This window comes from Macaca thibetana, chromosome X, assembly GCF_024542745.1.
Source record: "Macaca thibetana thibetana isolate TM-01 chromosome X, ASM2454274v1, whole genome shotgun sequence".
Classification (NCBI taxonomy): Eukaryota; Metazoa; Chordata; class Mammalia; order Primates; family Cercopithecidae; genus Macaca; species Macaca thibetana.
The window spans coordinates 118,946,544-118,964,309 of NC_065598.1; the positions used below are offsets into that span (position 1 = coordinate 118,946,544).

The 17,766-nt window shown below is 44.7% G+C and overlaps 1 protein-coding gene and 1 non-coding gene across 5 annotated transcripts in view; both read left to right on the top strand.

Moving 5' to 3' along the window:
• The first annotated feature begins 227 nt into the window (after positions 1–227).
• XIAP (X-linked inhibitor of apoptosis) overlaps positions 228–17,766 on the top strand; it is a 55,493-nt gene continuing 37,954 nt past the window's right edge. The window contains exons 1-2 of one of the 4 annotated variants that reach the window (XM_050777343.1): positions 243–316; positions 581–707. The gene's annotated coding sequence lies outside the window, so the exon portion shown is untranslated. Of the gene's footprint in view, positions 317–399; positions 708–4,387; positions 4,458–17,766 lie in introns of those variants that run through there. The other 3 variants (XM_050777344.1, XM_050777342.1, XM_050777341.1) reach the window with 3 other exon arrangements.
• LOC126946993 (U6 spliceosomal RNA) lies at positions 14,466–14,568 on the top strand. Its single transcript, XR_007722852.1, has one exon. It is a non-coding gene; the product is annotated as a U6 spliceosomal RNA (small nuclear RNA).

The following is a 17,766-nucleotide window of genomic DNA, read 5'->3' on the forward strand; positions in this document are numbered from 1 at the left end:
TTTTCCGTCCTTGTGCCTTTCTTCCCCTATTCCTCAACCCCAGGGCCCAACAGGTAAAAACCGTGGGAAAAACCATCCTTGAGGCTAAAAGAAGAAACGCAGGAGCTAGGGGCGGAGACTACGAGGTGCTCACTGCGCATGTGCGCCCGCTAGGTCAGGTTCTGGGTTCCAGCTGGGAGGGGGGGCGGGGGGTGGGGTTAGGGGTTGCAAGGGCCTCATTTTTTCTTACTGCCCCCTTCCGGTTCGGGAAGGTGGGGGGACCTTGGCGGTGCCCGGAGCCGGCGTGGCGCTCATCGAGGGACGCCCGGCCCAAGTGGTAAGTTGGAAAATGGCGGAGGGGGGGGAAGAAGGAGGGGCTTTGCAGGGCAGGAGGCTGACCTCCCGGCCGGGGGTGGGAAGGACACAGCCGGGGCCCAGTGGCGCAGCCCGGGCCCGGAGACTGACGGACAGCGCCTGGTGTCTCTTTGAGGCCCTGACGTGGACAAACTTCGGGTTTCACGACTCTGGGTTTCTCCAGCGGATGGGCAGACCGGTGGAGGCGCGTGAGGGAGACGAAGGGACTTCCGTTTCCTTCACCTAGGCTGGGGCCAGGCCGCAGAACGGAGTTGGCATTTCCAGATTGGGGCTCGGGCCGCGCCTCCTCCGGGACCCTCCCCTTGGACCGAGCTGATCGCCGCGGGGCAGTTCGGGCCGGCTGTCCTGGCGCGGTGGGTACAGCTTGTGGAGGCTTTCCCCTCCTCCGCTTTCCCTCCTTCCTCTCTTCTCCCTCCCCTCTCTTCTTTTCCCCTCCACTCCCCTCGGGCCGGCGCTGCTGGGGAGGGCGGGAAGGCCGCGCCCGCCTGGCAGAGGTGGCCTGGCCCCGGCTGCTTGCCCGGGTTCCTCGGACTGCCGACGGCAGGCGTGGGTGAGTGGGTGGGTGACTTCAGGCCCGCGGGACTGCCTTCCTAAACCCTGTGACACCTAAGGTAAATTGAGGCAAATAACTTTTTTAAAAAATATGATCAAAGGGATTTCCTCCCCTTGTGATACCTGTGGCTTGTGTGGAGCAGGGTGGAGTGTGTCTGGAGAGGGCATATGAAACAGAAAGAATAAGGGCCAAAGAGCTTCCGGAAGAGGAAATTAGCTGGTAATTCTTTCCAATCTGCTTTCCCAGTCACCTCTCCGGCATGTTCTGTAAAACAAAATGTAATTTGATTTTGTTTCATTATTTTAACTCCATAACACTTAAATTATTTTCTTTTCGGGGAGGGGAGTGTTTATTCTCAAACTAAGCAGTAGCACTCTCCACCTCCGAAAAAGGAAAAACGTCAACCCAAGCTTTGTTAAAAAAAACCCCAACCAATCAGATTTTAATAATCTACTACTTTGCTTTCAAATATAATTATGTCGCTAGTTCTGTCACAACTATACTTTGATAGTTTAATGACTCACAGAAATTTGTAAGACTGGAGGTTTCAGTAGTGTTTCTTTTCCTTTTTTTCCCCATAATATTTATTACAGTCAATGAACAGTGTTACAGACGGCCATCTTAGAATTATAACATTTTAGAGTTGGAAGGGATCTTAGTCAAACCCTGTCCTTTTACAAAACCAGAAACAACGGCTTAGGGAGATTTCATAGCTTGCTTAAGGCTATCCAACTAGTTAAATTAGAACCCATGTTATCTGGCTTCTTGCCCATCACTTTGCACAGTTGCTCCATATCGCCTCCAAGCATGAAAATTAAATGTATTCAATTCAACACACATTTCTGAAGAGTATAATACTTTGTACCAGTGACTGTGGTACCACTTTCTATGTATTTCAATGTATTTAACATGCTTATGGAGTACTTGAGCTTCCCCCCCACCCCCACATTCAAGAAGTGGCAACAGTTTAGATTTATATACACACCTTCACATGTATGTGTGTATACTTGCATTTACCTAGATAGTTTCTTGAAGGATACACAATAAAAATGTTAACAGTAGTTACTTATGGAGGAGAAGAGAGGTAGAAGACTTTTTACTTTGCACTTCACATGACCTAATGTACGGTTTGAATTTGTTATAAATTCGTATTGATTTCATAATTGAAAAGTTTTAAAGTTCACACCTTCCCACACAAATATATATATCAACATAGGCAAATATATACCAATGGTACATACACATATTTATGCACATATATGTATTTATACTGTAAAATCCAGTATGATTCAGGTCAACTCAGCTGACAAAGCAGGCCTCTATTGGATACTCATGTTTCATTTTCTTGTATTGCTCTCTCCTAATGTAAGATAGTAAAAATAATATGTTACTAGTTGTCATATATTTTTAGAAATTGTCCTAAGCTTCTTGATTATCAAATAATGTAGCAAACTTTTAACACATTTAGAATATCAGATTTGGGTACTTGCTTCAGTGGTAGCACATATACTAAAATTGGAACAATTCAAAGAAGATTAGCATGGTGTTTTTTTGTTTGTTTGTTTGTTTTTGAGACGGAGTCTTACTCTGTCATCCAGGCTGGAGTGCAGTGGCACGATCTTGGCTCACTGCAGCCTCCGCCTCCTGGGTTCAAGTGACTCTCCTGCCTCAGGCTCCCGAGCAGCTAGGACTACAGGCACGCGCCACCATGCCCGGCTAATTTTTGTATTTTTAGTAGACACGGAGTTTTTCCATGTTGGCCAGGCTGATCTCGAACTCCTGACCTCAGGTGATGCACCGGCCTCAGCCTCCCAAAGTGCTGGGATTACAGGTGTGAGCTACCTCGCCCGGCCGGTCCCTTTTTTTGTTCGTATGTGTGTTTGTGTGAGACAGAATTTCGCTTTTGTTGTCCAGGCTGGAGTACAATGGCGCCGTCTCGGCTCACTGCAACCTCCACCTCCTGGGTTCAAGTGATTCTTCTGCCTCAGCCTCCCAAGTAGCTGGGATTGCAGGTGCCCACCACCACACCCGGCTGATTTGGTCCCGTTTTAAATAAGCAACAACAACAACAAAAATTTGACACCTGACGCTGTGGCTCATGCCTGTAATCCTAGCACTTTGGGAGGCCAAGGCAGGTGGATCACCTGAGGTCAGGAGTTCCAGCCTGGCCAACATGGTGAAACCCCATCTCTACTAAAAGTAAAAAACTAGCCGGGTGTGGTGGTGTGCGTCTATAGTCCCAGCTACACAGGAGGCTGAAGCAGAAGAACTGCTTGAACCCAGGAGGCAGAGGTGGCAGGGAGCCGAGATCGCACCACTGTACTCCAGCCTCAGTGACAAGAGCGCACCTTTGTCTCAAAAAAAAAAAAAAAAAAAAAGAAATTGATACAATGAAAATATCTGCAGCCTGGGCAACATGGCGCAGCCCTCTCTCTAATAAAAATACAAAAATTAGCCGGGCGTGCTGGCTTGTGCCTGTAGTCCCAGCTACTTTGGGGAGTTGAAGCAGGAGGATCACCTGAGCCTTGGGAGGTGGAGGCTGCAGTGAGCCATGATTGGGCCACTGTACTCCAGCCTGGGCAACAGAGTGAGACCCTGTCTCAAACAAAACAAACAAACAAACAAATCAGAATTGTAGACTCTTTGTAGGTAAGAATATATGTTTTTTTAAAAAGTGAAGACTAGGGTCAAGTACGGTGGCTTTCACCTGTAATCCCAGCGCTTTGGGAGGCTGAGGTGGGCAGATCACCTGAGGTCAGGAGTTCAAGACCAGCCTGGCTAACATGGCGAAATCCCATCTCTACTAAAAATACAAAAATTAGCTGGGTGTGGCGGTGCACCCCTCTAGTCCCAGCTACTTGGGAGGCTGAGGCAGGAGAATCACTTGAGCCCATGAGGCAGAGGTCGCTGTGAGCTGAGAATGGAACATTGAATTCCAGCCTGGGCCGCAGAGTGAGACTCTGCCTCAAAAACAGATAAATAAAAATAACATAAAAAGTTAAGACTAAAACAGTTTGCAGTGATTAGGAGTTCAGCTGTCTAGTTTTGTTTTTGTTTTTGTTTTTGTTTTGAGATGGAGTTTCGTTCTTGTTGCCCAGGCTAGAGTGCAATGGTGTGATCTTGGCTCACCTCAACCTCTGCCTCCCGGGTTCAAGCAGTTTTCCTGCCTCAGCCTCCCAAGTAGCTGGGATTACAGGCATGCACCACCATACCCGGCTAATTTTGTATTTTTAGTAGAGACGGGGTTTCTCCATGTTGGTCAGGTTGGTCTCGAACTCCCGACCTCAGGTGAAAAAGTGCTGGGATTACATGCGTGAGTCACCGTGCTCGGCCCAGCTGTCTAGTTTTTAGAAGTAGATTAAGACTCAAAAAAATATATCGCCCATCGTAATATATCTGATTATTAGCAAAGCTTGGACTAGAGTCTAGGTTCTAGTCTAGTGGCCCTTGTACTATACCTGTAATTTTATTGCCTTCTAGTGCATTGGATGATTCCAACTAGGCTAACAAAGTGATAATATCTAAAGGTTAGCCAGGACCATTTCAATAGGTAAGAATTACTATTTTTTTCTTTGGTTTTTATTTTATTTTGTCTTCCTTTTTTTTTTTTTCCATTTTCAGGAAGTGAGCAGTTTCTCAAAATTATTATAATTGATGGACCAGCTAATTTGTATAGTGCTTAAAATATTTTAGTAACAAAAATTTTACTAAATAAATTTACTAATTTAGTAAATAAATGTTCTCCTTTTACTTCATTATAAATATTAATTTCTTTAGTAAATCCTGTATTTATATTGTAAATGCTTAGAGATACCAAATGTAAAATAATAATGTTTCACTGTTTTTGTTTGGTCTAATGTTTAAGTCTGGTAGCTAGTATTAGCAGAGAGCAAAACCTACAGTTTATGAAATAAACATTCATTGAGCACTTTATGTGTTCCAGGCATTGTAGTATGTGGTATGATTCCAAGAATAAATATGTCAAAAAAAAAACAAAACAAAATGCCTTTCTTCTTCTTCTTTTTTTTTTTTTTTTTTTTGAGACGGACAGAGTCTGGCTCTGTTGCCCAGGCTGGAGTGTAGTAGCGCGATCTTGGCTCACTGCAAGCACTGCCTCCTGGGTTCATGCCATTCTCCTGCCTCGGCCTCCCAAGTAGCTGGGACTACAGGCACCCACCACCACACCCGGCTAATTGTGTGTGTGTGTGTGTGTGTGTGTGTGTGTGTGTGTGTGTGTAGTAAAGACCATGTTTCATCGTGTTAGCCAGGATGGTCTGGTTCCCCTGACTTCGTGATCCACCCACCTTGGCCTCCCAAAGTGGTGGGATTACAGCTGTGAGCCACCACACCAGGCCTCCTTTCTTCTTTTTTTTTTTGCTTTGTTTTTATTTTGCTTTTGTGTCTTTGTTTTTCCATTGTTCTTTTGCGACTGGGAGATTATCATGAGCTGTCAATTCTCAAGCTTTATCTCTGTGAGATAATCTGTTAATAGTATTATAAAATGTAACCTGTTAGCACTATTAAAGGGCATTGTGTGAGTAGATATGAGGAGACAGAAACAGTAATGATAAGATAAAAAATACTTCAGAATTTAACAAATACTATTTCTTTTTTTTGAGACGGAGTCTCACTGTGTCCCCCAGGCTGGAGTGCAGTGGCACGATCTCGGCTCACTGCAAGCCCCGCCTCCCAGGTTCACGCCGTTCTCCTGCCTCATCCTCCCGAGTAGCTGGGACTATAGGCACCCACCACCGTGCCCACCACCACGCCCGGCTAATTTTTTTTATTTTTATAGAGACGGGGTTTCACCGTGTTAGCCAGGATGGTCTCAATCTCCTGACCTCGTGATCCGCCCGCCTCGGCCTCCCGTAGTGCTGGGATTACAGGCGTGAGCCACCGCGCCCGGCTCAAATACTGTTTCTGTATCTTAGAGGTCATGTGCTACAGTGTTTGGAGAGAGTCCTGGGTTGGGTACCACAGTACCTAGATTATTGACTTTGTTTCCAATTAGCCGTGGGATTGTGCATGTCAGTGACCCCATCTTTCTTTACATTTTCACATTTTTGATAGGTTATTTGATGTGTTGAATTTAAAACATAAAAGAGTATTTTGAATATTTTATTTATTTATTTTTGAGACATTGTCTTGTTGTGTCACCCAGGCTGAAGTTCAGTGCATGATCCCAGCTGACTGCAACCTCCACCTCCTGGGTTCAAGTGATTCTGGTGACTCAGCCTCCCAAATAACTGGGATTACAGGCGTGTGCTACCACAGCTGGCTATTTTTTTTTTTTTTAATGTTTTTTTTTCCCCTGAGACGTAGTCTTGCTCTGTCGCCCAGAGCTGGAGTGCAGTGGCACGATCTCGGTTCACTGCAGCCTCCGCCTCCGGGTTCAGGCAATTCTCCTGCCTCAGCCTCCCGAGTAGCTGGGATTATAGGTGCACGCCACCACAACTGGCTAATTTTTGTATTTTTAGTAGAGATGGGGTTTCACCATGTTAGCCAGGCTGGTCTCGAACTCCTGACCTCATGATCCACCCGCCTCATCCTCTCAAAGTGCTGGGATTATAGGCGTGAGCCACCGCACGCAGCCTTTTTTGTATTTTAAGTAGAGACTGGGTTTCACCATGTTGCCCAGGCTGGTCTTGAACTCCTGACCTCATATAATCTGCCCGCCTTGGCCTCCGAAAGTGCCGGGATTACAGGCGTGAGCCACTGCGCTGGCCTTTGAGTATTTTAAGTTATAAAAGCGATATGTGTTTAAAAAAAACACATATCTCTCTCCTTTTTTTTTTTTTTTTTTTTTTTTTTTTTTGAGACGGAGTCTCACGCTGTTGCCCAGGCTGGAGTACAGTGGCGCGATCTCGGCTCACTGCAAGCTCCGCCTCCCGGGTTCCCGCCATTCTCCTGCCTCAGCCTCCTGAGTAGCTGGGACTACAGGCGCCCGCCACCGCGCCCGGCTAATTTTTTTTTTTTTTGTATTTTTAGTAGAGACGGGGTTTCACTGTGGTCTCGATCTCCTGACCTTGTGATCCGCCCGCCTCGGCCTCCCAAAGTGCTGGGATTACAGGCTTGAGCCACCGCGCCCGGCCTTTTTTTTTTTTTTTTTTTGAGACGGAGTCTTGCTCTGTTGCCCAGGCTGGAGTACAGTGGCATGATCTTGGCTCACTGAACTTCTGCCTCCCAGGTTCAAGCGATTCTTCTGCCTCAGCCTCCCAAGTTGCTGGGACTATAGGTGTGCTACCCTGCACGGCTCATTTTATTTTATGTATTTATTTATTTTTTTGAGACGGAGTCTCACTCCTGACCTCATGTGATCTGCCTACCTTGGCCTCCCAATATGCTGGGATTACAGGCGTGAGCCACAGTGCCTGGCCAGAGATAGGTGTTTATTATAGAAAATTTATGAAATAGAATAATTATGATCATATTGTCTACAGGTTGTTTTAATCTTTTTTCTCCCATTCAACATTCTATAGTTAACATTTCTTATGAAGTCGTTTTGTTTTGTTTTGTTTGGTACAGACATGTGCCACCACACCCGGCTAATTTTTGTATTTTTAGTGGAGACAGGGTTTCACCATGTTGGCCAGGCTGGTCTTGAACTCCTGACCTTGTGATCCGCCCACCTTGGCCTCCCAAAGTGTTGGGATTACAGGCATGAGCCCCTGTACCTGCCCTTTGTTTTTGAGACAGAGTTTTGCTCTTGTTGCCCAGGCTGGAGCGCATTGGCACGATCTCAGCTCACTGCAACCTCTGCCTCCTGGGTTCAAGTGATTCTGCTGCCCCAGCCTCCCGAGTAGCTGAGATTACAGGTGCGCACCACCACGTCCAGCTAATTTTTGCATTTTTAGTAGAGATGGGGTTTCACCATGTTGGCCAGGCTGGTCTCGAACTCCTGACCTCAGGTCATCCACCTGCCTCGGTCTCCCAAAGTCCTGGGATTACAGGCGTGAGCCACCGCGCCCGGCCTGAAGTCTTTCAAAATACATTTTTTATTTATCCAGTGTATTATTTTATACTGCACTTTCTTCATCTGTAAAGTAACAGGGCCAGGCGTGGTGACTCATACCTGTAAGCCCGGCACTTTGGGAGGCTGAGGTGGGAGGATTGTTTGATCCCAGGAGTTCGAGACCAGCCTGGGCAACATCGTGAGACCCCGTCTCTACCAATAATAAAAAATGTGATGTGATGGCATGCGCCTGTGAAGATGGCTTGAGCCCGGGAGGTCAAGGCGGCAATGAGCCATGAGGGCGCCACTGCATTCTAGCCTGAGTGCCAGAGTGAGGCCCTGTCTCAAAACAAACAAGCAAGCAAACAAACAAACAAAAAAACCCAGGGAGGTTGGGCTAAGGGCTAGTTGATTCCAAAGATTCAAAACCCATTCTAATAGTTTTTAAGCCTGATTATCTGAGATTTTGTCAAGGAAAAAAGTTCCATATAACAATCCCAGGCCAGGCATGGTGGCTCATGCCTTTAATTCCAGCACTTTGGGAGGCCGAGTCAGGGAGATCCCTTGAGCCCAGGAGTTCAAGACCAGTCTGGGCAACATGGTAAAACGCCATCTCTACTAAAAATAGAAAAATTAACTGGGCATGGTTGTGCGTGTGCCTGTAATCCTAGCTACTCTGGAGGCTGAGGTGGGAGGATCACTTGAGCCCAGGAGGTGGAGGATGCAGTGAGCCAAGATCAGGGCACCCCATTCCACCTTGGGCGACAGAGCGAGACCCTATCTCAAAAAACAGAAACAGGAATTTGAGACCATATTTATGGGTTATTTATTTTATCTGCTCTGTATATGGTTAATAGATTATCCTTTATATGATAAAAACATACTTCTGTCCATTTTGCAGGACTTGGCATGGGCTTTTATTGTTTTAAATTATGATACCTTTGTAGCTCTGCTGTTTGATACATTTTGGGATTTGATTTTGGTATGATTTGGTACCCAGTCTTTGTTATGGATACACGTGATTCACCTTGTGATACAGTTTTATGTATTTTCGAGGATATGGGTCATAGTGAAAAGTCACGTTTACTTGTACAGACTGGGAATAGCTTGATCTCAGATGGTCAGAGGTTGAACTAAGTGGATTAAAGCTGATTTCTTAAACTGGACAAGGCTGGTACTATTGTGTATTCCCTGGTACTTATAAATACTTATATCATGGTTTGAAATTTTATTCTTATTTCTGTAATCATTTTATTCACCTTAAATACAGAAATACAGACATCTGGCTGGGTGCAGTGGCTCACACCTGAAATCCCAGCACTTTGGGAGGCCGAGGCAGGTGGATCACTTGAGGTCAGGAGTTCAAGACCAGCCTGACCAACAGGGCGAAACCCCATCTCTACTAAAAAAATACAAAAAAAACCCCCCAAAAAACAAAAAACTAGGTCATGCCTCTGCAATCCCAGCTACTTAGGAGACTGAGGCAGGAGAATCACTTGAGCCTGGGAGGTGGAGGTTGCAGTGAGCTGAGATCATGCCACTGTACTCCAGTCTGGGTAACAGAGTGAGACTCCATCTCAAAAATAAAGAAAAAAAAAAAGACATCTCAGCATATATTACCATGTGACTTAACCTTTCTGTGGTTCCAGCTAATTTTTTAGGCCTTGAAAGGGAAGGAAGCCTAACATTTTCTGCTACCTCATTGGACTGTCCCTTCTGCCAGTAATTCTTATAGTAATTTCCTTCGACCTATATTGGTCATAATCACTGGGTCCATGACCTTTGATGAGTAACAGTCAGAACCACTGTTTCCTCTTATTTCAGATGAGGCCTATGATATGTAGGTTAAATTAGATACCATATATGAAAACATTCTAAATTGTAAAGCACATTACATATGTTAGTTATTATCAAAGGTAACATCGTGAAAGAAGAGAAGATGAGCTATAGAATCACACAAGCCCATGCTTAAATTTTGACCTTACATTAAACCAAATAGGATTGATTTTTTTTTAAATTGAGACAGAGTCTCGCTCTGTCGCCCAGCCTGGAGTGCAGTGGTGCGATCTCAGCTCATTGCAACCTCTGCCGCCCAGGTTAAAGCGATTCTTGTGCCTCAGCCTCCTGAGTAGCTGGGACTACAGGCGCGTGCCACCATGCCCAGCTAAATTTTTTGTATTTTTAGTAGAGACGGGGTTTTGCCATGTTGGCGAGGCTGGTCTTGAACCCCTGACTTCAGGTGGTCTGCCCACCTCGACCTCCCAAAGTGCTGGGGGTACAGGCTTGAGCCCGATTCCCGGCCAAGATTGAAAATTTTTAGTTTAAATTCAGCATGTTTAGTAGAGAAAGTACTTGTAGCTAAAATGATGGGATGAAGGAAAATGAAAATTAGTTTGTAGATAGCATTCGGGTACATGCGGACACTCATGAAATATGTTGTATCATTTAAATTCGGTTTGTAGCACTTAACTGTGGCACAGTTTCCTTTACTTTGTGCCATTAAAAAAAAATTAAAACCTAGACAGAAGAGAAACATACTAAATGTTTGAATATAGATAGCACTGTAGCTTTCAAATAGAGCTAAATATTTTTACTAAAGAAAGAAAAGATATGGGCTCTTATCCATAACTTGTTTGATCAGCCTGGGCAATATAGTGAGACCTTGTCTCTATAAAAAATTTAAAAATTAGCTGAGTGTGCTGGCGCCTGCCTGGAGTCCAGCTCCTTGGGAGGCTGAGGTGGTAGGGTTGCTTGAAATTGCAAGGCAGGGGCTACAGTGAGCCGAGATTGTGACACTGCACTCCAGTCTGGGCGATAGAGCAAGACCCTGTCCCAGAAAAAAAAAAAAAAAAAAAAAAAAAAAAAAGTTGTTTAAGTACTTGCTTGAGATCCCAACATGATCATGGAATAGAATACTTCATTCTGAGGTTAGAAGATCATTTGAGGCCAGGAGTTCAAGACCAGCTTGAGCAACATAGTAAGACCCCATCTCTTTCTGTGTGTGCGTGTGTGTGTGTGAGGGAGTCGGAGTTGTCAGCTAGGCTGCTGGAGTACAGTGGCACGATCTGGGCTCACTGCAACCTCCGCCTCCCAGGTTCAAGCGATTCTCCTGCCTTAGCCTCCCAGGTAGTTGGATTACAGGCATATGCCACCATGCCCAGCTAATTTTTGTATTTTTAGTAGACCGGGTTTCACCATGTTGGCCAGGCTGGTCTTGAACTCCTGACCAAGTGATCCACCCACCTCAGCCTCCCAAAGTGCTGGGATTACAGGCGTGAGCCACCACGCCCAGCCCAGTCGAGACCCCATCTCTTAAAGAAAAGAAAAGAATACTTCATTCTGAGAAATGTCTAGGGATAGGTATTACCTGCTTATGAAGTCATCCATGGAACCATCTGATTGTATGAACTACATTCTAATCACTGTGTCAGAATAAGTTATCTGCACAAAGTATCAGAGTACAGTAAGTTCCAGTTCTATGCCACTAATCAGCTCTATGGCCTTAGTAAATCATTTACCTTCCTTACGTCTTAGTTTCTTTCTCTTTCTTTCTTTTTTTGTTTTTGTTTTTTGTTTGTTTTGTTTTTTTGAGACGATCTGGCTCTGTCAGCCCAGGCTGGAGTGGCCAGGCTCAACTGATCCTCCCACCTCATCCTCCTGAGTAGCTCGAGCCACCATGCCTTCGTTTTTTTGGTTTTTTTTTTGGAGTGACTGGGTCTCCGTATGTTTCCCAAGCTGATTAGTTTCTTTATCTGTAAAGTAAGATAATGATTTTTATTATCCTGCCCAGCAAGACATAGTTATTATGAACAATTTTTGCTCGTGTCTACAAAATATAATGATGGCCGGGTGCGGTGGCTCATACCTGTAATCCTAGCACTTTGGGAGAATGAGGCGGGAGGATTACGAGATCAGGAGATTGAGACCATCCTGGCCAACATGGTGAAACCCTGTCTCTACTAAAAATACAAAAATTAGCTGGGTATGGTGGCATGTGCCTGTAATCCCAGCTACTCGGGAGGCTGAGACACGAGAATTGTTTGAACCCAGGAGGTGGAGGTTGCAGTGAGCCGAGATCGTGCCACTGCACTCCAGCCTGGTGAGAGTGAGACTCCGTCTCAAAATAATAATAATAATAATAATAATAATAATGATTATACTTTTTAGTATACTTGATTCTGAGCTGCTCTTTTTGTAAAAATCATTTTAGGGAAGTTTTTGCCCAAAGTTCGTGGAGACTTCTTTCTTTTTACCAGGTCCCAAAGTCATTGTTAATTTTTACAAGGCAGTGGATGAACAGTTCATAACTCCAAAGAGATATCACTCAGAAAAATTTTTCCACAAGAAGTCCTTTTTTTTTTCTTCTTCTTTTTTTTTTTTTGGCACACTGGTTTCTCACTTAGCAAGTCCTTTTATTTTCAATTCAAGTTAACAATAAGTTGGCCGGGCACGTTGGCTCACGCCTGTAATCCCAGCACTTTGTGAGGCTGAGGCGGGTGGATCACCTGAAGTCAGGAGTTCGAGAACAGCCTGGCCAACATGGCGAAACCCCGTCTCTACTAAAAATACAAAAATTAGCCGGGCATGGTGGTGCGCCCCTGTAGTCTCGCTACTCAAGAGGCTAAGGCAGGAGAATCACTTGAACTCAGGAGGTGGAGGTTGCAGAGAGCCAAGATCGCACCACTGCACTCCAGTCTGGGTGACAGAGCAAGACTCCATCACAAAAAAAGAAACCCAATAAGTAGCAATCAGGTATCCACCTGTGTTTCTCAGCCCTTCTCTGCTACTGCTGGTTTACTGCCACTCAAGCAATGGACCAAAAGGCATTTGTTTCTGGCCAGCCACCATGAACATGACCTGATCACTGCTTTTATCTCTGTGACTTGACCTGTATCCCTCTCTCTCTTTTTCTTTTCTTTTCTTTTCCTTTTTTTTTTTTTTTGGAGATAGTTTTTCATTCTGTCTCCCAGAGTGGAGTGCATTGGCACAATCATAGCTCACTGCAGACTCTACTTCCCAGGCTCAGGCAGTCCTTCCACCTCAGCTTCCCAAGTAGCTGGGACTACAGGCGTGTGCAGACTATAGGCATATGCAACCATGCCCAACTAATTTTTATTTTTATTTATTTATTCATTTTAGATGGAATTTTGCTGTTACTGCCCAGGCTGGAGTGCAGTGGCGCAATCTCGGCTCACCGCAACCTCGGCCTCCCGGGTTCAAGCGATTCTCTTGCCTCAGCCTTCCTGAGTAGCTGGCATTACAGGCATGTGCCAGCATGCCCAACTAATTTTGTGTTTTTAGTAGAGACGGTATTTCTTCATGTTGGTCAGGCTGGTCTTGAACTCCCGACCTCAGATGATCCGCCTGTCTCAGCCTCCCCAAGTGCTGGGATTACAGGCTTGAGCCACCACGGCTGGCCTAATTTTTATTTTTATTTTTTGTAAAGACAGAGTCTCACCATGTTGCTCAGCCTGGCCTCGAACACCTGGGCTCAAGCAGTCCGCCTGCCTTGACCTCCCAAAGTGCTGGGAATACAGGCATGAGCCACCATGTCTGGCCCTCTCTCTTTTTTGAAACCTGATGATCACCAGGCACGGTGGCTCACGCCTGTAATCCCAGCACTTTGGGAGGCCAAGGCAGGCAGATCACTTGAGATGAGGAGTTTGAGACCAGCCTGGCCAACATGATGAAACGCTGTCTCTACTAAAAATACAAAAATCAGCCAGGCATCGTGGCGGCACACACATGTAATCCCAGCACTTTGGGAGGCTGAGGCAGGTGGATCACTTGAGGTGAGGAATTTTGAGCCCAGCCTGGCCAACATGGTGAAACTTTGTCTCTACTAAAAATACAAAAAAAAAAAAAAAAAAAAAAAAAAAAAAAAAAAATTAGCTGGGCCTGGTAGTGCATGCCTGTAATCCCAGCTACTTGGGAAGCTGAGGCAGAAGAATTGCTTGAACCTGGAAGGCAGAGGTTGTAGTGAACCCAAATCGCGCCACTGCACTCCAGCCTGGGCGACAGAGCGAGAGTCCGTCTGAAACAAACAAACAAACAAAACCACAAAGAAACCTGAAGAAAAAAAACCCCAAAAAACCTGGTGGGTTGCTCAGAGGCAGTTACCTATATAACAAACTGGCAGAAATTCTCAGGGTAGGCAAAAAGATAAGAACCAAAGAACATATCCTTCTCTAAGTCATAAAAATTATTTTCTGTGAATGAAAAGCCAAAACTTTGCATTACCAGGCCCTGCTATTGATAGTTTACTTGGCCAGTGTATTCACAGATGGAGGAAGCATTGTCACATGGCAAATAACCAGATTATGCCCATAGTCTGGTTGGCAGGATTGTACAAGGGTGCCTGACTAATCAAGAGTCCACCTGCTTGTTTCTTTTCATTAGAATCTAATATATTTGCTGTATAGAATTTAGAAAGTTAAGAAAAGCACAAACAAAAGAATTTAATCTCACTGCTCAGAGATAACCACAGCAGAATTTTGATATGTAATTTAGCCTGTCTTTATATATCTGTATCTTTTATAATTTGGGTTATATAATACAGCATTATTTTGTAACCAGCTTTTTCCACTTAATACAACATCATGGTGCTTGCTTCGGCAGTAAATATACTAAAATTGGAATGATACAGAGAAGGTTAACATGGCCCCTGTATAATATATATATTTTTAAAATACATCCTGAACATGAATTTTGAATGGTTGCCTGGTGGCCCATATTACCATAGTATTGTCCTCTTTTGTTAGATATTGAGTTGTTTTGTTTTAATGGATAGCACTTTATGGAACATCCTTATATACATTAATAATGAAATGATTGGAGATATTTTTTTTTTTTTCTTTTTGAGATGGAGTCTTGCTCTGTTGCCCAGGCTTGAATGCAGTGGCGCAATCTCGGCTCACTGCAACCTCCACCTTCTGGGTTCAAACAGTTCTCCTGCCTCAGTCTCCTGAGTAGCTGGGACTACAGGTGTGTGTCACCACCCCCAGCTAATTCTTGTATTTTTTGTGTGTGTGTGGAGCCTAGGTTTTGCCATGTTGGCCAGGCTGGTGTCGAATTCCTGACCTCAAGTGATCCACCCGCCTTAGCCCCCAAAGTGCTGGGATTACAGGCGTGAGCCACTGTGCCTGGCTGATCAGGGATTTTCTTTTTTGTTTTGGCGGGGATTAGGGGAGGAGTTTCGCTGTTGTTTTCCAGGCTGGCGTGCGATGGCGCCATCTTGGCTCACTGCAGCCTCTGCCTCCCGGGTTCAAGTGATTCTCCTGCCTCAGCCTCCCGAGTAGCTGGGATTACAGGCATGCACCACCACACCTGGCTAATTTTTTGTATTTTTAGTAGAGTCGGGGTTTCACCATGGCCGGACTGGTCTTGAACTCCTGACCTCAGGTGATCCGCCTGCCTCGGCCTCCCGGAGTGCTGGGATTACAGGCGAGAGCCACCGCGCCTGGCCTGATCAGGGATTGATTTATTTATTTATTTATTTATTTATTTATTTATTTATTATTATTTTTTTTTTGAGCATGTGTTTAGAACTAGAATGGGTGGTTCAAGAGATTATCATATATTTAAGACTTTTAGAACATATATTGCCAGATTACCTTCCAGAAAAGATGTACCAGTTTTTAGTTCTAACAGACAGATGCCTCTTGCTCCATACTCTCGTGCCACTGCGTTTTCATTGTTGGTAGTAGTGTTGACCTTTGCCAAACAGGGTAAAAATGTTATCTTTTAAAGTGTTTATTTCTTTGATTATTAATGAGGTTTAACATTGTTGCATATGTTTGTTGACCATTAATATTTCCCACTTGTAAATTTGCCTGTTTTCTATCAACGTATTAATCTTTTTCTTACAGTTTTTTTTTTTTTTTCTTTTTTTTGAGACGGAGTCTCGCTCTGTCGCCCAGGCTGGAGTGCAATGGCACCATTTCGGTTCACTGCAACCTCTGCCTCCCAGGTTCAAGCGATTCCCCTGCCTCAACCTCCCGAGTCGCTGCGATTACAGGCATGCGCCACCACGCCCAACTAATTTTTGTATTTTTAGTAGAGACAGTGTTTCATCATGTTGGCCAGGCTGGTCTTGAACTCCCGAATTCAAGCGATCCACCCACCTCATCCTTCCAAAGTGTTGGAGTTACAGGTGTGAGCCACTGCGCCCGGCCTTCTTATAGATTTAGAAGTGTATTCATACTACTTTTTTTAAAGACAGTGTCTTGACCTGTTGTACAGGCTGAAGTGCAGTGACGCAGTCACAGCTCACTGTAACCTGTAATTCCTTGGCCTGTGTTGCCCAGTGTGGTCTTAAATTCCTAGGCTCAAGTGATTCTCCCGCCTTAACCTCCCAAAGTGTTGGGATTACAGGGGTGAGCCACCGCATATGGCCTCATGCTGCTTTTTTTTTTTTTTCCAATTACTTTAGTCAAATGCTTCTTCTTAAGACTATTACTAGTCAAAAACAAAATAGATTAAATGGAGGTAGTGACAGGACACTGTCCTGTTTGAGGCCATCTATTATTGGTGCGAAAAGCCAACATTACATGAGTAGGTTTAGATAGAAGGTCATTCACTCCAACATTGTTCATAATGGTAAAAAACTAGTCAAACAGTCCTTCACGCCTATAATCACAACACTTTGGGAGGCCAAGTCAGGAGTATCACTTGAGTCCAGGAATTCCAGACCAGCCTGAACAGCGTAGAGAAACCACATCTCTAAGAAAACTTTTTAAAATTAGCGGGGTCGGCCGGGCGCGGTGGCTCAAGCCTGTAATCCCAGCACTTTGGGAGGCCGAGACGGGCGGATCACGAGGTCAGGAGATCGAGACCATCCTGGCCAACGCGGTGAAACCCCATCTCTACTAAAAAATACAAAAAACTAGCCGGGCGAGGTGGCGGGCACCTGTAGTCCCAGCTACTCGGGAGGCTGAGGCAGGAGAATGGCATAAACCCGGGAGGCGGAGCTTGCAGTGAGCTGAGATTCGGCCACTGCACTCCAGCCTGGGCAGCAGAGCGAGACTCCGTCTCAAAAAAAAAAAAAAAAAATTAGCGGGGCATGGTGGCATGTGGCTATAGTCCCAGCTATTCAGGAGGCTGAGGTGGAAGGATTGCTTCAGCCCAGGAGGTCAAGGTTACAATGAGCTATGATCACACCACTGCACTCCAACTCGGGCAACAGAGCAAGGCCTTGTCTTTAAAAAAATAATAATAATACATTTTTAAAATAAAAAGGAAAATAATATGGGTGAACTCTACCCGTCAGTGGTAAATACCACATATTTCTATCAATGATAGGCAGTCTTCCTAGAATAATCCCATTGAAGAAAATCCAAAATCGTTGTATGAAAAAATACACAGGTTTGTTCCATGTGTAAAAATCTTTTAATCATGGTACATTTTTTATCAAAAACATTCACACTACTTGAATACATTAAAAGAGTACAAAAGCATTCCAATGTACATATAGACACACTAAACAAAGGGAATGCTTTCTAGTGAAATTAGAAATAAATACAAGAATGTTAAGGGAGAGAATCTCATATTACCAGAGTCAGTGAAATTAACTGCTTTATTTTTATTATTATTATTTTTTGAGACAGTTTTGCTCTGTCTCAAAGACAGCTCTGTCACCCAGGCTGGAGTACAGAGGTGCAATCTCGGCTCACTGCAACTCCTGTCTTCCGGGTTCAAGTAATTCTCATAGTTCAGCCTCCTGAGTAGCTGGGATTACAGCCATGCACCACCACGCCTGACTACTTTTTGTATTTTTAGTAGAGATAGGGTTTTTACTATGTTGGCCAGGCTGATTTCGAACTCCTGACCTCAAGTAATCCACCTGCCTCGGCCTCCCAAAGTGCTGGGATTACAGGCATGAGCCACCACACCCGGCCATTAAGTGCTT